The sequence below is a fragment of the Odocoileus virginianus genome, chromosome 19 (genome assembly GCF_023699985.2).
Source record: "Odocoileus virginianus isolate 20LAN1187 ecotype Illinois chromosome 19, Ovbor_1.2, whole genome shotgun sequence".
NCBI classification, from domain to species: Eukaryota; Metazoa; Chordata; class Mammalia; order Artiodactyla; family Cervidae; genus Odocoileus; species Odocoileus virginianus.
This window is the reverse complement of record NC_069692.1, coordinates 9,231,449-9,252,778: the sequence shown is the minus strand read 5'-3', so window position 1 is coordinate 9,252,778 and position 21,330 is coordinate 9,231,449. Positions and strand designations below refer to the sequence as shown.

Genomic DNA, 21,330 nt, shown 5'->3' with positions numbered 1-21,330 from the left:
GAAACTATATTTATTTAAATATGTTTGTTATGGAATGAATGTCTGTGTTCCCCTTAAATTCACATGTTGAAATACTATCCCCCTAGTTAGGGAATTTGGGATTGACATGTACCCACTGCCATATTTAAAATTGATTAAAAAAAAGGATAACCAAGAAGAACCTACAGGGAGCTCTGCCCAGTGTTAAGTGGCAGCCTGGATGGGAGGTGAATTGGGGAGAAAATGGATACATATATACGTATAGCTGAGTTCCTTTGTTGTCCACCAGAAACTATCTCAACGTTGTTAATCGACTAAAGTAAGTGTTAGTCACTCAGTCATGCCCGACTCTTTGAGACCCCGTGGACTACAGCCCACCAGGCTCCTCTGTCCATGAGATTTTCCAGGCAAGGATACTGGAGTGGGTTGCCGTTTCCTTCTCCAGGGGATCTTCCCAACCCAGGGATCGAACCCGGGTCTCCTGCACTGCAGGCAGTTTCTTTACCGAGTGAGCTACAAATGAAGCCCTTGTAATCAACTATATTCCAATACAAAGTAAAAAGTTTAATAAAATGTTTAAGAAGAAAGTTACCATATTTAAGATAGAATCTATAATCTTATCCCTCTTCAAAAAAAAGAAAAAAGGAAATCTTATCCCCCAACGTGATGATATAAGGAGGGGAGCCTTTGGGAGGGGATAGGCAGGAGGAGAAGGGGATGACAGAGGATGAGATGGCTGGCTGGCATCACCACATCGATGGGCATGAGTTTGAGTAAACTCCAGGAGTTTCGATGGACAGGGAGGCCTGGCATGCTGCAATTCACGGGGTCGCAAAGAGTTGGACATGACAGAGCGACTGAACTGAACTGAACTGAAAGTTGTGAGAGTAGAACTCTCATGGATGAGATTAGTGCCCTTCTTAAAGAGACTCCACAGAATTCCCTCACTTCTTCCATCGTGTGAGGACACAGTGAGAAGATGACTGTCAGTGAACCAAAAAGTGGGCTCTTACTGAACCCCAGATCTGCTGATGGCTTGACTTTGGACTTAGCAGCCATTTCGCCAGTGAGAAATAAAAGTTGTTGTTTAAACCATCCCGTCTATGATGCTTTTGTTATGGCAGCCAGAATGGACTAAGATAATGCTTAGTAACTTCAAAATTACCCTGACTACCTTCTAATATCATTACCTGCTGTTCCCCTCCCCAGATGGCTGTTTTCCTTGGCCTTGGTGCAAAAACAAAAAACGAAAAAACTCTTTTTTAAAAAAGATGTATTTATTTACTTACTTTTTGGCTGCCGTTAGCCTTGGCTGCGGCACTGGCTCTCTCTGGAAAGCATGGGCTCCAGGTGCGTGCACTTCAGCAGTTGCGTCTCCTGGGCTCTAGCACGGGTGCTGTGATGCACTGGCTTACTTGCCCCCTGGCACGTGGGATTAAACTTGGCAGGTGGGTTCTTTACCACTAGACCACCAGGGAAGCCCAAGAGGCAACTCATCCTCTGTGTTCTCCAGGCATGTCCCTGTATTTCTCTGTGCTTTCTCTCCCCTTCTCCAATGTGCCTGGCAATTTAAGCTGGAGGAGGACTCTGGGGCCTGAAGAAGAGCAGAGTTGGCTAACTCACTTCCACAGGGAGAGGAGTATCAGTGCCCGAGGGAAGGGTATCTCGTCCTTTTCCCAAAACTGCAAATGGGAAGTTATTATTATTATTTTTTTAACCCATAGAAGCTTTTTTAACTAGAGAAGTCCTCTTCGTCATATAGGAATGGCAGTTATTAAGCCAGTTCCCAGTGCCTGAAACATTACTGTTTGGGTTCACTAAATTCTACTCCAGTGTTAGAGAGGTAATAACTTCCAAATGGATTTGCCCCATGATGTGGAAATAGTTTTGGACTTGAAAGAAGTTGAATCTAAATGTATAGTTGTTACTAATAAGGTTGCTATGCGAGAAAAAGTTACATCAAAGATTTGTTTTTTGTGGAGCTCTTTGTCTTAAAAGAGAGTGTAGCAGTAAATACACTTTGGATATGTGTAATAATAGATAAAATAATTATTTAAAATATTATAAAGTTATATGTTTAAAATGATAAATAATTATTAAATGTGTGACTACAATATAAAATCATTAAGGAATTTCTGTTATATTTAGCACAATAATATTTTATAAAAAAATTTTAGGAGCAACATATTATTGCCAAAGTATTAAGATATCATTTAGTAAATATTTGCAAAGGTTTTTTTTTAAGTCAATCAATTATGTTTAAATTATTTGTCAAGAATTTGCTCTAAGTGTTGTAAATGCATTATTGCTTCCAGTTAGAATTTTCAGCTCAAAAGCTGGTGGTCTTTTCAGTAATAGAAACCTTGAGAGAGTCTGGCCATTGCCTTGGATAAGAGAAAAAAGCCCTTAAACAAAGACAGTAGCTTCATATGTGAATGAGAACTTGCGATCTAGGAAGAAAAGTTCAGGTTCAAGTGGTCAGGAGAGAAAATCTTCAGGTACCACAAGGGTAGTAAAAAATTAGTGTTGTCTAGAAAAAAGGTGAATTGTTAAGGTGGACTCCTTGTGCTAACAGGAGAAAGGAGAAATTGAAATGTGAATGTGCTAAAGCTTACAGGTACCAAGTGGCTTCACTGATACTGTCTTTTGAGCTGAAGGATAAAAGTACTTTTGTGTGGGTGGGAATGCACCAGGGTGAAAAAAAAAAAAAACAGTGAACTTGTGGTTTTGTGTGGTATGATGTCCAGCATGCCCAAAGAACATTCTACAAAATGATTCAGATTCTTGACACTGTTGGTCAAGGAAGTAGTCAGCCTATCCAAGCATCTCAGTATAACAATTCTGTTAAGAATAACGGAACCTATACACAGAAATGAAAATTATATACATATAAAGAGTTGTAAATGGTCTGGAACTGAGACTTGCCTAAATGCAATGTGTGAAATGTGTAATTCCCTCAAGTGATTGTTTGCACGCAGTAATATATACAGGGACCAAAGAATCCGGAAACAACAATGATAGCAACCTCTTTTGAAATGTTTAGGGCTTCCCTGGTGGCTCAGATGGTAATGCAGGAGACCCAGATTCGATCCCTGGGTAGAGAAGATTCCCCTGGAGAAGGGAATGGCTACCCACTCCAGTATTCTTGCCTGGAGAATTCCATGGACAGTCTGGCAGGCCACAGCCCATGGGGTTGCAAAGAGTCGAACAGGACTGAGTTACTAACACTTTCACTTTTATTTTCACTCTTGAACTGTGACTTCCAGGGAAGTTCATAAATTTAGACATATCTTATGGGTCATGGGGATGGAAGACAATGTAATTCAGTTTTCATGAAGCAGCACTGAAGATGCTTAGGGTCTGATGAAGTCGTGATTTCGTGATTACAGGTATGATGCAGAGGATGTTACACACACTTGAATCTGCCCCTCTCCAGCCAGTAAGAGAGCTCCTTGGAGGAAGCATTTGTGTTCTCAGCTCAAAAGAGTCTATTGAACTCTCAGGACACCAGATGAGAGAGCTTTAAGAATCTGTACTTAGCATAGCAGAAGCCCACATGGCATACTTGGGACAGAAAGGGTGACAGTTCTGAACCACAGAAGCCAGCAGAGATGAAGATTGCAATCAGTTGAGGTTATTGGTTCTCTGATTGCTAATCACAGACCTTGTGATTGTCTGGTAGCCCCAGGAATGGCTTTGTGATGTGCAGTAGATGTCTGTATCTCTGATCCTTGTGCTGTCCGACTATGCTCGTCCTCTCAGATCATCGTTCTGTACACTATAGAACTGAGGCTGGGAGTTAAGTGTAATAGCAGATGATATGAATCTCCTTTGGTTGGAAGAACAACTTGCAAATTGCGATGGAAACTGAAAATAGATTCACCCCTTCTGTAGTCCAATGAAACTTCCCATGTGACACCAATAACTTCCTACTTGCAGTGGCTCAGGAATAATTTAGGAGCATTTCTACATAACCATTTCATGCCTGATGTCATGTGGAATATTGCTTGCTCCAAATTGTGTCTCTACCAACTAGGATATCTTTGGTCACATAGTCTGAATTCCCTGGGGACCTGAGACAGTTTTGAAGATTGGCTCTACCCTGCTGGCCATTCTGTAGTATTTACACGGATTTAACCTTTCCGTACATCCAGAGGATTATTAGTTCCCAGGGATGCTCTAACATGCTCCCTATAATTTCGTAAATCACTTGGTTAAATGATGTTAAGCAAGTTCCTTTCCTGCAAGACTTCTGAGTCTTAGTATGCTAATATCAGTTGGAAAGGGAGATGATATGGTATTCAGAATATATTTGAATATTTCTCATGGAATGTTCATTAACATTCCTTTCTCACAGAATTTTTATTAATAGTTTGTAGGACAATACTATTTCAAGGAGTACAGTTTGAGAAATACTGTTCTACAGAAATTTAAAAAAAAACCTTATCCTGACCTTTTGAATTAAAAAAAAAAAATCCTATCAATCCCTGGCAGAGCTGAGCTATTATTTCTGGGTGAAATTCCAACTTCATTAACACAATTATATTAGCCAAATTACCTCTCTGAGCCTGTGGGGACAATCTGTCACCTCCTGTTTTAAATTTCCAAATGATTCCCTTGGGAATTAACATCTAGTCCACTGTAAGAAAAACAAATTCTTCTTCATGGAAGAACTCCAACTGCTTTATTATATATTCATGGTTACATATTTTTCCTACTTTAATGAGTTTTGTATATGAAAAAATCACTAACCGAATTGAAAAATGACATTGCCTAGGTCTCATTGTTAAGTTTTAGAAATGTATTTTATTATAATTTGGTATAGTAGAACAGTCATTTTCCAGGGGCATAATTGTCTGAATCAGACCTTTATTCTAGTCAAATATAGGAGCAAGCAACCAAGAACCAATGTCCCCATTGTTTGTAACGGTATGATTTACCTTTGAACACAATGTTCTCGGACAGTGGCTAGAAATGTGAACTTTCTGGTGCTTTAAAGTTCACTAAGGTAGGGAGATAGCTGAGCTTGTGGGTCTATCTAAGGAAAATAGAATCTTATGACCTCTAGGTATTTGTGATTTGGGACAGTTGTTTTCAAAGATGTGGATAATGTAATGTGTGATATAAAGAAAGGCAAAAAATGAGCATGTGTTTTTTGACTGGAAGGTTGAGAGCAAGCCCTGTTTGGATGTGTACTGATTGACTTGATGTTTGCGACCCCACACTAGGGGTCTTCAAACTTGTTACCTTTAGCTGTCTAACAAATGATTACTTCACTGACCAAAGCAATCTAGCACAACGTTTTTTTGTTTTTAAATCATGATCTCTTTTAAAATGCCAGACTAAATATATGCTATTCAATCTAAATATTTTCAAAAGACTTTTTAAAGCAACAAACTCTGCACTTATGAAATGATGCTAGGTAATTGGATGTTGTGTTAGTTAATATGAGCTAGGTTTGCTGTGTTAACAAACAACTCCAAAATCCAATGACCTACACCCAAATTTATTTTTCATCCACACCACATTAACATCATGGGTAAGCTGCAACTCTCTCCCCATCATCTTTGGGATCAGGCTGGTGCAGTAGGGTCAATCTGGAGTATTGCCAGTTTTTTTATGGAGGGAAAGGAGACAGTAACTCATGTGCTAGCTCTTACAGCTTCTGTCCAGAAGTGACATTTATCACTTTGAATATTTTAACAGCCAGGAACAAATCACAAGATCAAGCCTGCCATCAATGGGGTAGAAAAGTATCGTCCTTCCCCAGATAGGAGCAGTGAATACCTTTGAATAAGAATGCAGTCCACCATGGAGCCCCTGGGGTTGTCTTAGAAGGACGTGGGTTATAGAGCATGAAAGACTCAAGAACTCATTGCTATCATGGAAGCCATCCGGGTGCCAACTCCAGTCTAGAGCCTCTTGAGTTGGGCAGTTCAGATCTTTACTTCTCCTACATGTACCATTCCTGTCATGCTCCAGACTGCCCTTGCTCCCCACCGTAGGCTTAGAAGTATTCCGGTTGGGTCCAGACAAATGGTACGACATCATCTTTGCTTTAGAGGTTTTCTGGGCCACCAGGACGACTGTGTAGCCTGGGAGGGATTGAAGCCTGGCCTTCAAGGGCCAGCAACATCCGGGTGCCTGGGCCACCTTCTTGTCATCATGGTACCAACCTTTTGCCACGGACACTCCCTGACCCATATCTATGCTCATAAAATCCTGGGTGTGTGTAGTGATAAAGACCTAAAATCTACACAGCTCTTTCTAAAGAGCCAAAGGAGCCCTTCGTAAGAAGAGGCCTCGAAAACTTTGTGGACACCCCAGAATTTCTGAGCTCAGGGCAGGGCACGGGGGGAGGAAGAGGTAGGCTGAGGGAAGATGACTTTATTTCATCCAGAACCATTATTTTATCCAGAGTGACTCCATTTTTACCTGTTTCCATAATCGAGAACTCTCACAAGGTTGAGTTTGAAAGCACAGCTAGGAGAGGATGAAGTCAAGTGCCTGAATCAGTTAAGGAGAAGAATAAAGTTTAAGGAATTTTCTATTTATAGAGATCACCAGAGCCTCTTTCATTACAAGAAGATTTTATACATTTCCACGCATATATTCAGCCTTTCCGTTTAAACCCATTTTCTTTAAGCCTGACATTCACAGTCATCTGGAACAGAAAAGCAGCACTTTACGTATGTCAAAAACCTTTCTGTCCCTCTTCTGAAAGCACTTCTTTGGGGACTTTTAAGTTTTGTTGTTGTTCAGTCGCTAAATTTTGTCCAACTCTTTATGGCCCTGTGACTACAGCTAGCCAGGCTCCTCTGTCCTCCACAGTCTCCTGGAGTTTGCTCAGATTCATGTTCATTGAGTCGGATGCTCTCTAACCATCTCATCCTGTGCTGCCCCCTTCTCTAAAAGTTAATATATAAACTTTTAAGTTTATTTTTATATAAAGTATATAAACAAATATTTTACTATATAGATTTATTTTTATTTATTTTGAAACAGTCACAAACTTACAGAGCATCTACAGGTCAATTTCAAAGAATTTTTTTTGACCCATTTGAGAGTAAGCATCCTGTTACTTGAATTAATTTTTTACAAACATGGACATTTTCCTACATAAGCACAATACAACCATGGTTATTAGTTTGCCGGGGTTGCCATGACAAAATATCCCAGACTGGGTGGCTTAAACAACAGCAGCTTATTTTGCTCTCAGTTCTGGAGGCTCAAAGTCCAAGATCAAGGTGTTGGCAGGTTTGGTTTCTTCTGAGGTCTCATTTTTTGGCAGGCGGGTGGCCTTCATCTCTGTATGTCTTCACATGGCCTTTCCTCTGTGCACGCACATCGCTGGTGTCTCTCCGAAGCTTCTAATCTCCTCTTCTTAATAAGCACACCAGTCAGATTGGAACACCAGGAAAGTCCCATCCCAACAACCTCATTTTCACTTAATCACCTCTTTAAAGGTCCTATTTCCAAATATAGTCACTCTCCTAGGTACTGGGAGTTAGAGCTTCAACACTGAATCTGAGAAGGTTTGAATTTGAGAAGGGACATAATTCAGCCCATAACAACCATCAGAGAGTCTGGAAATTAACATGAAAAAAGTACTATCTAATCTTCAGACCCCATTTACCAAATGCCCTAATGATGTCCTTTATAGCAAAAGAATCCAGCTCAGGATCATGGGCTGCATTTAGTAATCAGATCTCTTTAGTCTCATTCCACCTGGACCACTTTCTCAGTTTTTCCTTGACTCTCATGGCCTTGATACTTTTGAAGTTATAGGTCAGTATTTTTGTAGAATATCCGTAAGTTTGTTTTGTCTCATATGTCTTCATGATTTGATTCAGATTAAGTCTTAGCAGCAGTATCACAGAAGTGATGCTGGCTTCTTCTCATTGCATTCTAAGAGGAGGTACCAATCCTGATTTGTCCCATCATTGATGATGTTCACCTTCCCTTGATTAAGGTGATGTCTGCAAGGCTTCCCAAGAAGCTTATTTTTTTCCTTTTGTGTGTGTGGGGATGTGCCCTGAGACTATGTAAATGCCAGTTCCTCATCAGATGTTCAGTTTATTTATAACTATATTGTCTCAGGTTTTCCTAGTTCAGTGAGTTAAAATCTAGTAGCACTATTATTTATTTTGATGATCTAATTGTCTCCAGTTTGGCCAGTGGGAACCCCTTCAAGATAATTTCTCTGTCCTTTAAAAATATCTCATTTATTCTGTGAGCATTTTCTGGCACAAGTTGTTCGAGGCTCATCTTAACATTTTGCCTGTTTCAGCCCTGGAACAGGAACCCGGGTTCCTTCAAGTGAGTAATTGTATTTAGATGTGTTTTAACAACAGTATGCCTAAATCTATCTGTGTGAATAGTATCCTATTGTAACAATAGGATATTGACAATAAATATTACTGCCTCTTAATCCTTGACTTCCTCAGAAACGTGTGATCTGAACAGGTTACCACTAATCTTTTCTATGTCTTGGCATTTTGGCTAAGATCAAGTGTGGGATCTGTTCTCATCAGCTTAATGTCTGGTATCCTCTACCCAGGCTCCTAGGTGGCAATAGGGGTAAAGAACCCATCTGCCAATGCAGGAGACATAAGAGACACAGGTTCAGTCTTGAGGAGGGCCTGGCAGCCCACTCCAGGTTCTTGCCTGGAGAATCCCATGGACCAGGAGCCGGGTGGGGTCTATAGCATCTCAAAGAATCGGACACGACTGAAGTGACTTAGCGCACCCCCGCATGCACACATGTCCCCTATCCAGGGCTCTCCAGGTGACTCAGCGGTAAAGAATCCGCCTGCAATGCAGGCGACCTGGGTTTGATCCCTGTGTTGGGAAGATTCCCCTGGAGGAGGAAATGGCAACGTCCTCCAGTATTCTTGCTTGGGAAATCCCATGGATAGAGGAGCCTGGCAGGCTGCAGTCCATGGGGTCACAAGAGAGTTGGACATTCTTGAGCAACTGAGCACACACACATATAGGGGAATACACAGACGTAGTAATGTGTATAAAGGAAAGAACACAACCAGATATCTGTATATAAATTAGCATAGATGAGTCCTAGTTCTGGAATTTACTTCTGGGAAAGAAATGAATCTCATTTATTTCCAACAGGGAAAATTAGATAAGAAATCCAATTAGTTTCCCAAATCCTGCTTTCATTCTTCAAATCAGTCCATTAGAGAGGTCACATTGTTCCTTTCAGAATCCACAGCTTGAATTTCATAGGAGAGTCAATATATGGCCACTCCTAAAACTAAAGTATGAAATGTAATCTATTCGGAATGTGATTTTAAAACATTGGCCTTAGGTGCCTCTTCCCACACAAGGGCAATCGCATCTAAGTTAAAAACACTTGATCTGAAGGGGTGCTTCCTTTTGTTTATTTTTCACTTCTTTCTGAGAAAATAGTTCTGATTTTCTTGAATTCTCTAGGAGGCAGTTGGAAAAATAACTTGATTATTTCTATTTTTGGCTTCAAAACTGCTCTTTTCCTCTTTCCTTCATTATGCTTCTCACTTCCTTTCGTCCTTCTCCTTCCTTGCCTGGTCCAGCTTTTTCAGTTCACATCCTCTCTGGATACAGTCAGAGTCATCAGTGGTGGAAAAATATGACTGCCAGGAAGTCTCCATTCATTTTTAAAAGTAAATAGCTTGACAGCCTTTTAATTTACACCCTTGTCAGAGATGGCATGGAACATTTAAGCTTTGTTACTGATTACTGACATTTAACTCTGTCGAACAGCGTGGAAGATGAAATCCAAAACTTCATATTGGTAAAGAGACATATTAATTTCTTTACAATATGTGTCTTTTAAAATTCTTCTTTCAGAATAAATTATGTGGCCATAAAAATTATATGTTAACATTAAGTAGATCATGATTTTCTAAAAAGTGAAGTATTCTTGTTTCTTAAACTCGCAAATAAATGATGCTTACTCAAAGAAATGTCATAAGTAATTTGCAAAAGAACGTATAAAATGTAAGAGGTATTAAAATCCATATTGAATATAATATAGTTTTCCCTGATGATTTAGGTTTGTTGTAATCAACAAATACTTTAGTTGAAAAAGAAAGCAAATATTGTGGGCAATAATTGAGGTATGTAAACCTTTTTTATTCCATTAAGAAGATGACAGGCTTCTAAAAGAGAAAAAGCCCTTCTTTCAGAAGCTATGATCATGGCCTTCTAGAAATGGAATTTTTTGAGAACTCTAAATATGTATGTTTCTTCTGTGCAAAAAAGCAAACTACTTTTGGACAATGAGCCTGTTAGCAAAAGCCTAGCATGTAAATTATCTATAAATGCAACCTTCAAATTCTGGTGTTTGTGAAAGGGTCTGTCATACTATGATGAATGATGTCATAGACAATACTTAAAAATGGGCAGATTTTAAAATAATTTCACTTTTGCAATTTTTTGGCTTCTGTGACTCAGGAATCATATTTCTCTCCTTTGGTGCTTGATAAATTTCAGTGTATACACTGTAGTTCATATCCAGCCTTAGCCTGGTTCTTTTAAATTGTCTAGGGACTTGTCTAAAAGAATGTTTAGAATATACTCTGTGACACATAAACCATTTAATTTAAAGGTCAATGGAAATGTAAAAATCCAAATACACATTAGAAAGTATAATCAAATAGCAAGTCAGAATTCATTTCCTCTTATTTTTCATCCTCATTTCTTTTGAAATATAAATCAGTTCTTTAGGTTAACAAGCATTTACAAACTAACATGTATTTGATGTTAGCAGTTATGCAAACATATTATCACGCATTTAGATTCTTTTAAAATTTTTACAAGGGAAGCTTTTTCATCTTCATCCCTTTGGGCTATTGTAACAGAATCCCATAGACTGGCTCCTAAACAACAGAAACTTTTTTCTCACAGTTCCAGAAGCTGGGAAGTCTAAGATCAAAGCATTGGTAGATTTGGTGTCTGGTGAGGACTCACTTCATCTTCTCATTGTCTCCTCAGATAAAAGAAGGGGCAAGGGAATTCTTTAGAGTCTCACTTATTTATAAGGGCACTAACCCTGCTCATGAGGGCTTCACTCTCATGGCCTCGTCACCTCTCCAAGGCCCAACCTTCAAATATTACCATCACACTGAGGATTGGATTTTAATATATGTTTTCTTGGGAGGGGCGGAATACAGACATTCAGAAGTCATATTCTTTCTGATAAAGAACATTTAATATAGTCACCTGTCCACAGAAGGCTGAATAATAACTAGAGCTCAATTATGACTCCTATTTATTGAGCAAGCATGCTAAGTTGCCTCAGTCGTGTCCGACTCTAAGATCTTAATGGACTGTAGCCCGCCAGGCTCCTCTGTTCATGGGATTCTCCAGGCAAGAATACTGGAGTGGGTTGTCATGCCCTCCTCCAGGAGGTCTTCCCAGTCCAGGGATCAAAACTGTGTCTCTTATTTCTCCTGCATTGGCAGGTGGGTTCTTGACCACGAGTGCCACCTGGGAAGCATAACTGGCTTTTTCATATATCTCTCATTTAATTCTTATGGCACCTTACAGGTGAGGAAAGTGAGGCTCACTGGGCCTTAAGTAACTTTCCCATTATCTCACAGAAAATGATGAGATGATAGCGAAACCCAAGTCTTACTAATTAAAACATTCATAAGAATGCTTTTCATTATATCAACAGTCTCTGAACAAGCCTTCCAATGCAAATTTGACATATTTCCTGTCTTAGACCTGTTCTAACCACCCAGGTCCTGAAACATGAACCCTGATTCTGAGGCTCATACTTTCACTTTTCTATATACTCAGTAAAAATTATTCAGAATTATGTAGCATTATTTTCATTGAACATTATAGGCCCCAATAAATATTTATGGAGTGCAGAATTGATTCTAGAGCAATACTATTTTCATGCTTTTAAAGGACAATAGCACCTTGATAAGCACAGACCTGTAGCTCAGTGTGTGCTGATAGAATCTCTGGACAATTCTAGTTTCTAGATGTCCACAGCAAGGTCTCAAAAGGTAAGACATTCATTCCTGAACTAACAACTCCTCCCAGTGAAGTAGCTTTTAAGCCACACCAGCATTTTACAAATACAGTCTCTTTCAGCCAATCGTTTCTTGGGATCCTTGTGTAAGGATCTGAATGCTGATTATGTTTGTTTAAACCACTCTATGTTTTTATACCTGAAAAGGGAACTCAGTGACAGTTGCTAAAGTTATCTCAGCTTCCTTTTGAAAGGCATCTCTTCAAGGTCAAGAATTAAGAAGCTAACTTTTTGTTCCTTTGGATACTGTCATGAGAACTTGAAGATAAATAAGCTGTGTACTATGCAGAGATTCAAAGCAGCAGCTACATACTACATGTTCTAATGAGTCTTCTTTCTGTGATATGCTGTGAAAATTATATTTCTTTTAAAATTAGATTTCTAATAAAATGCCAAGCTAACTAATTTTTAACTAAAATTACCCCACCACACAAATCAAATTGAGACATTGAATAATACATTTTTATTCCACACTGGAATGTCTTCCATTACTTTTCATAAAGCTTTCTCATTTTCTTGCCAGTAGATGTGCTTGTTGAATGAAGTAATTCTTTAGCATTGTGAGACCTGTGCTTCAACTGGAGGATAAAAATAAGATATATGTTATGAAAATATGACTTCCTTTATCTTAAGTACTCATCACAGGATCTTTTCCTTCCTGAAAGACTATAAGTGGCTGAGGATGAAGCGTGCTCTCTTGACACCTGGGAACCCAGAAAATTGCTCTCTCCCTCTCAGTATGTATTTCTGTCCTCTGCAAGAGGTACTCCCAAAGGCTGGCAGGGCAAATTTGAAGTAGGACTAACACGCTCCATTTCAAGTGGTGACCAAGGATCCTCGAGTGTAAAAGCAGCCTTCGAGAGCCCATTTCATCTTGTAACAAGACTTTACAGCCCATCCTGCTGGAATCTGGGTTGCCTTCAGAAACTCAGCTCATTACCTGGGAATGTGAAAGGTCTTGATTGACCTGTCCTGCTTCTACAGCTAATAGAACTGTCAACTCTCCTGTCACTCGGCCATCACCAGTCCTCAGATATAATAAAGGCCTTGAAGGTAATACAGGAAGTGAAGCATCCCAAAGGCCTCACTGTTTCAAAAAGGAAGCTGCTTGTGGAACTAAATACTCTCCTTCAAATGTCTGAATTCGCGGCTTAGGAGAGTGAACATGAAATAGCGTTGGTTTTTTTCATCAGTGTCATTTTCTTTTCCATCTTGGTGTGTTCCTATCACTTCAATCTATGAAGTCCCAAGTGTAACAATGTAAAGTTGAACCTGGCAAGGACAGAAAAGCTAGCTCAGAGAAGGCCATGATTTGTGTGTGTGTGTGTTGAATGATATGCATGGTTAACAAGGATTAGTTGTAAGGGTGCTTTGTCTAAAGGAAAGCTAAAACCTAGGTTTCAGTCAATTAATATTCAATTCAATTCAATTTATTGAACCAGTAGTCAGCATATATTGAGCTTTGAATCTTGTCTGGCATTGTTCTCCCTGCTGAGGTTAGAGACAGAAGATACTCTGACAGAGATTGTTTATGCTCATAAAACATCCATGTTCTCATTTACAATTCCCAGACTTTCTTGCTACTCTTTGGACCACGTGACTAAGTTCTGACCAATAAGATATGAGCAGGTGACATAAACCATTTCTAGACTTGACCCCTCAACATATATCACATGACTCTCCAGGTCTCTCTTCTTTGCTGTGTGACCTTGGAGGCCACATGTACCAGATGGCATAGTTCTAGCTTTAGCTTTTAGGCATATGAATCATTTCACATTAATTATTTGTACATGGTAAAGTTTGAGATTCATTTTTTCTTCCATGTTGACATGAAACTGTTTCAGCACTATTTATTGAGATAACTAAATTTTCTTGAGTTTTCATAGTAAAAAATTTGAAGTATCTTAACTTATTCAGTGGTTGAGACAGATAATTCTCTCAGACACTTCTTGGACAACTTGGCTTCTCACAGCAATTGTAAGTAGATTTTATTTTGGAAAGTAGATTTTATTAAGACTGCTGCTGCTGCTAAGTCATTTCAGTCATGTCCAACTCTGTGCGGCCCCATAGACGGCAGCCCACCAGGCTCCCCCGTCCCTGGCATTCTCCAGGCAAGAACACTGGAGTGGGTTGCCATTTCCTTCTCCAATGCATGAGAGTGAAAAGTGAAAGTGAAGTCGCTCAGTCGTGTCCAACTCTTTGCGACTCCATGGACTGCAGCCCACCAGGCTCCTCCGTCCATGGGATTTCCAGGCAAGAGTACTGGAGTGGGGTGCCATTGCCTTCTCCTTTATTAAGACTATGAGTGAAATAATAAAATTATAGGGAAATAATATTTTACCACCCATAAATTGAAACAGGAATCTATGTTAATATTTATTAAACTGTGTCAAACTACCTCTGGATGTGTATGGGGGCCACTTTCTATGACTCTGGCTTCTCTTCTGCCTAATTCTTTTTTTAAAAATTAATGTATTTATTTTAATTGGAGGCTAATTACTTTACAATACTGTAGTGCTTTTGCCACACACTGACATGAATCAGCCATGGGTGTACTTGTGTCCCCCATCCTGAACCCCCCCTCCTCTAATTCTTATTAAAACCTAAGTTCTTAATGTGACTTTCTAATGTTTGAGATTTCTAACATGTGAGGTTTAATTTTTTTTTGACAATGTAGAAGTTCTGAGTCAAATTTTCAATTTATTTCATATAATTGTTCATGCTATACTTTTTTATTTGATCAGCTTTTAAAACACCTGATAACAACTTGTTACACTGTTTTGGTAAAATGTCTCAAATCCTCTTTTAAAATGATAAAGTATAAAGATTTTCAACACATACTATTGTTGTAGGCACTGTGTTAGGTACTAGAGACCTAAGTCAAAACTTGGTTTGTAGATTGTAAGAAAGAACATTGAAGTCTAATGAAAATTAGTAAGAAAGTCCCCACCCCCTAAATATATGTCAGTTCAAACAGATTTCTGCAACCATAAATTTTTTCATAGATCTGAAAGTAGGAAAGGATTAATAGGGGTATTTAATACAGCTTTTCCCAAATGTGTTCCATGGAACACTGTTGCAGAAGGTAGTAGCAGTTTCACTAAATAAATGAACGTTTCTTGTGGTGAAATAATCACGGCACAAAATCAATGGTGGAGAAAAGTGCTGGTGGCTTAGTGTGATCAAAGGAGCAGTACAGGTGAAGTAGAATGTCTGTTTTGATGAAAACCTCTTGTGGATTTGTTTGAGTTGTAGCTGAACTAGCTCTGTCATTCCTCAAACACTGGGAAATGTTTCTTTTTCATTTGAGAAAATGACTACAAATAATTGGTATTGATTCATGAATATTTAGCTGACATTTAAAGAAAAATGAATTAATTGGTCCTATTGAAGTGTCAAGGAAAACAATTGACATCATTTGTTGTCAATGATAATTTTTAAAAATTTTACTGAAATACGGTTGACTGACAATGTTGTGTTAATTTCTGCTGTAGTACAGCAAAGTGATTGAGTTTTATATATATATAAAACTGATATATATATATAATCTTTTTCATAGTCTTTTCCATTATGGTTTAGCACAGGATATTGAATATAGTTTCTTGTTCTATACAGTGGGACCTTGTTTATCCATCCTATGTATAAGAGTTTGCAACTGCTAATCCCAAACTCTCAATCCTTCCCTCCCCCATCCCCTTCTCCCTTGGCAAATACAAGTCTTTTCTCTATGTTTGTGAGTCTGTTTCTGTTTTGCAGATATGTTCATTTGTGGCATATTTTAGATAACACATATAAGTGATGTCATATGGTATTTGACTTACTCTTTCTGACTTACCAAATGAAAATTTGAATTTTGGAAAACTTTTATTTGCTACCATGAGCCTAATACCTTTCCAGTACATAAAAACTTTTCTGATGAGATTCGTGGTGATATTAACTGATGTGTTTTTTTATGTTATATGATGAAATCTATCAGCATTTAGAAGACTGCCATAACTCAGTGAATCAATATGCTCTAAATGTTGCAGAATGACAGGTGGGTAAAAGATCCATTCAAAGAGTAAGCTAGACCAATAGATTTTAATGTAACACAGAACGAAAGTTTATCATCAAGTTTTCTGATTCAATATTGCGCTTAATCTTTTAGAAGTGACCACTTGTTGAATTTTGGTGTGGTGTCAAAGAGATCGTCAATTATCTTAATGCTAAAATATTTTCTCCTTTCCAGATCCTAGATCTTAAGATGCTAGATTTTCTTTATATGACTTTAACAAATACAACATAACACAATTAATTGAGTGCTGAAGCAGATATGAATATCCAGAAAATATAAACTCAAACAAAAGAGATTTTTTAAAATGTAAAAAAAATGGATACTCTGTTAAATATTTTTTATTTTAGAAAATGTATTTAGTCTTAAAAATAGATTATTTATGTGACATGTATCCGGTATACTATTGTTATTTTAAATGAATTACCTAGGATAAAAAATGTATCAGTTTTAGTTTCTAAAAGAGTAAATATCAATAGAAATACCATAAACAAAAGCAATTTGTGTCCTCAATAATTTTTAGAGATGGGAAGGCATCCTGGGACAAAAACATTTGGGAACTACTGAACTAAAAGAAGTCCACATTTAAGTCCTTTCCTTTATGCATGTCTGTGAAAACTAAAACCAGATTTGTAATTCTATGATATTAAAAACTAGCCATAAAATTTTTGGTAGTATCATAAATGTGAGAAATATGTCTTTTTCTGGTTATTTGTAGGAACAAACTTTATGAAAATATTGAAATGTTAAACTTGTTCTATTTTACTAAAACTACACAAAAACACTATTTGTATATAAGTAAGAATTCTCCAAAAAGCTTAATAATATTAATATTAAAATAATGTTACTATACAGATAAAAGTTGAAACTTTAAAAAAATAGCAGCATAAATAGAAATTCAATAGTGAGGAATACATTTGATATACTTTCCCAAAGGCTTCTTTTTTTATATAGAATTATGACACTTGACAAATGACTGCAGGGAAAATGTGCCAAATGAGTTCCCCTGTTGTTTACAGCTTGTCACAGGCAGACGCAATACAAAGAAAAGATGAATGCATCATCTTCCACTCCAGAATGTCTCTACTCATAAAGGGGAGCTGTTCTCTTCCCATTCCAACAATGATTGGCTTAGATCACTATAACAGATCAATGAAGTTGTGGTTGCTTTGGAAGTTTAGGGAAACAGAACCAAAGAAATGGTGTCCCACTCATGGAATTCCTTGCAGTCACCCCACACTAGCCAAGGCTGAAGAAGCTCTGTTTATATTTTCTACAGGATTCACTTTTCTAGTATTCAAATTGCCTTTTTGGTTACATATTGTTACCTACCAGAGCTTTACTGCTCCAAGAGTGAGTCACAGACCAGCAGCCTTCATATCTCCTAAAACTCTTTATAAATGTAGACTCTTGGGCCTCATCTTAGATATCCTGAATCAGAATCTGCATTTTAAACAAGATGTCCAGGTGACGTGTATGTTTATTCGAGTTGGAGAATCACTAATATACATCAGATGATCTCAACCATGACTGCACTTTGAAATCATCTAGGGAATTTTTAAAAATCCTCATGTTTGGGCTACACTGTGGAGGAAACAACCCACTCCAGTATTCGTGCTTAGGAAACCCCATGGACAGAGGATCTGGTGGGTTACAGTCCGTGGGGTCTCAGAAGTCAGACATGACTTAGCAACTAAACGACCACCAGGGGTTGGTTGAGGAGGAGCAGAGCAATTAGGTCAAAATCTCTTAGAGTAGGACACTCCATTCAAGAATAGGGCTTCTTCACTCCATTGGAGATGCGCATTTGGATTTATTAGGGAAGTCAGTGGCAAAACATAGTTCTTTCATTGACAACTCTTTTATACCTTTTTCATTCGTATTTTTATTGGTATTTTTTATACCTTTATTGAAGTAAATTGGTATTTTAAAACATTGCGTGTATTTAATTTGATGAGTTTGGATATAGGTATACACCTACATTGTGGAAGATTCTTAAAGAGATGGTAATACCAGACCACCTTACCTGCCTCTTGAGAAATCTGTATGCAGGTCAAGAATCAACAGTTAGAATCAGACATGGAACAACAGACTGGTACCAAATTGGGAAAGGAGTATGTCACGGCTATATATTGTCACCCTGCTTATTTAACTTATATGCAGAGTACATCATGTGAAATGCAGAAGCTGGAATCAAGATTGCCAGGAGAAATACCAATAACCTCAGATATGCAGATGACACCATCCTTATGGCAGAAAGCAAAGGAGAACTAAAAAGCCTCTTGATGAAAGTGGAAGAAGAGAGTGAAAATGTTGGCTTAAAACTCAACATTCAGAAAACTAAGATCATGGTATCCAGTCTCATTACTTCATGGCAAATAGATGCAGAAAGAGTGGAAAAAGTGACAGATGTTATTTTCTTGGGCTCCAAAATCACTTCAAATGGTGACTGCAGCCACGATGTTAAAAGACACTTGCTCCTTGGAAGAGAAGCTATGACCAACCTATACAGCATATTAAAAAGCAGAGACATTACTTTGCCAATAAAGGTCCATCTAGTCAAAGCTATGGTTTTTCCAGTAGTCATGTATGGATGTGAGAGTTAGACCATAAAGAAAGCTGAGCGTTGAAGAATTGATGCTTTTGAACTGTGGTGGGTGTTGGAGAAGACTCTTGAGAGTCCCTTAGACTTCAAGGAGATCAAATCAGTCAATCCTAAAGGAAATCAATCCTGAATATTCATTGGAAGGACTAATGCTGAAGCTGAAGCTGGCCAATATTTTGGCTACCTGATGTGAAGAACTGACTCATTGGAAAAGGCCCTGATGCTGGGAAAGATTGAAGGCAGGAGGAGAAGGGGATGACAGAGGACAAGATGGTTGGATGGCATCACCGATTTGATGGACATGAGTTTGAGCAAGCTCTAGGAGTTGGTGATGGACAGGGAAGCCTGGTGTGCTGCAGTTCATGGAGTTGCAAAGAGTTGGACACGACTGAGTGACTGAACTGAACTGATACACCCATAAAACTATCAGTACAGTCAAAGTAATAGACATATCCATTACCTCCAAAGTTTTTGTGTGTCTTTTATGTGTGTGGTGTGAACATGAGATCAACCCTTATAATGAATTCTGAGTGCACAGCACAATATCGTTGACTCTGGGTACTGTATCACAGGAATTTATGTTGCATAACTGAAACTTTATGCCACTGAACAGCTCCCCATTTCCCCGTACTCCAGCCCCTGGAAACCAACCTATCCTCTGCTTCCATTATTTTGACTATTTTCGATACCTCATTTAAGTGGACTCATGCAGTAATTGTCCTTCTGTGATTGACTTGTTTCACTTAGCATAATACTGTCAAAAATCCAGAAATGGAAAAGCTAAAGCCACTAAGTCAATAAAAAGTATTTAGTAAGAGTTCATTGTGTATATGAGAACAGTTCACAAGCTGGGAACTTTCAAATTCAAAGTTCAGGGGCATGACATTGCGAAGTGAAAATGAGAAAATTGGTTAACCTTATAATTATTAGTTATTACAATGGGGATTTCCAGACAACAGGGGATTGGTTGAAAATGATTATCTTTTCACTTTTTAGGAAGTGATTTCAATTTGTTTTATGATTTTTAGGAGCATTTTCAAGAAGTAGCCCAAGTTAAGTTCAACTTGTTTTGCACAATAAGCTAAATTAAGTTTGACTTATGTGGCTTAAATGGTTTTGTCTGCTCAGGGAATTTTCCATCCTGGCTTCCATTTTGTATTTAATTTTAACAATGTCCTCTATGTTCATCTATGTTATTACATATGGCTGGATTTCCTTCTTTGTTAAGCCTAAGGAATATTTCATTGTCTGTATACACATTTTAAAAAATCTGTTCACCTGTTAATTTGGACATTTGGATTGTTTCCATATCTTGGGTATTATGAATAATGCTACAGTGAACATGGGACTGCAGATATCTCTTTGAGATCTTGATTTCAATTCTCTTGGATATATACCCAGAAGAGAGATTCCTCCATCATATGGTAGGTCTATTTTTAATTTTTTGAGGAGCCTTCATACTATTTTCTATAGCAGCTGCACTATTCTACATTCCCACCAGTAGTGCATAAAGGTTTCAATTTCTACATTCTTACCTATAGGATGTTGTTATTGCTTATCTTTTTTATAATAGCCATCTTAACTGGTATGAGTTTCATTGTGATTTTCATTTTCATTTTTTGATGATTAGTGATGTTGAACACCTTTTCATTTACTGGTTGGCCATTTGTATGTCTTCTTTGAAGAAATGTCTGTTCAGGTCCTCTACCCATTTTTTAATTGAGTTTTGTTTCTTTTCTTTTTTGCTGTTGACTTGCAGGAGTTTCTTGTATATTTTAGATATTAACCCAGTATCAGATATGTGGTTTGCAAATATTTTCTCCCATTCTTTAGGTTGACTTTTCACTTTGTTTCTTTTTTCATGCAGCAGCTTTTTAGTTTGATATAGTTTCACTTTTATGTTTTTGTTGTCTGTATCAAACCCAAGAAATCACTGCCAAGACCAATGTCACAATGTTTATCTCTCTGTTTTCTTTTAGGAGTCTTATAGTTCAGGTCTTATATTTAAGTCTTATCCACTTTGAGCTGACTTTTGTGTTTGGTATAAGATAAAGATCAAATTTCATTCTTTTGCATTCAGATATTCAATTTTCCCAACACCATTTGTTGAAGGGACTAGTCTTTCCTTCCTTGTGTATTTTTGGCTCTTATCAAATCAGTTGGCTCTTTATGTCTGAATTTATTTGTAGGCTTTGTTTTCTGCTCCATTGGTCGATATGTCTGTTTTTATGCTGTACTGTTTACTGTAGCTTTGTCATTTAAAACCAGGAAGTGTGATGCCTATACGAGGCTTCCAGATTTATTCTTTCTTAAGATGTCTCTAGCTACTCTGAGACATTTGTGGTTCCTAATGATTTTAGAATTATTAAAAACTTTTGTAAAAAAGTGCTTTTGACATTTTCATGGGGAATAGCATTGAATCTGTAGATTGCTTGGGTAGAATTGACATTTTAATAATATTAATTCTTCCAACCCATGAAGACAGATATTTTTCCACTGATTTGTGTCTTTTTCAATTTATTTCATCCATGTTTTTTAGCTTTCAGTGTATAAGTCTTTCACATCTTTGGTTGAGTTTATTTCTAAATATTTTATTATGTGATTGTAAATGGAATTGTTTTCTTAATTTCCTTTTCAGATAGTCTGTTATTA

At 37.8% G+C, this 21,330-nt stretch overlaps 1 pseudogene; it reads left to right on the top strand.

The window, feature by feature from the left end:
• Positions 1-8,460: 8,460 nt before the first annotated feature.
• LOC139029730 (U2 spliceosomal RNA) lies at positions 8,461-8,573 on the top strand (annotated as a pseudogene).
• Positions 8,574-21,330: the final 12,757 nt, after the last annotated feature.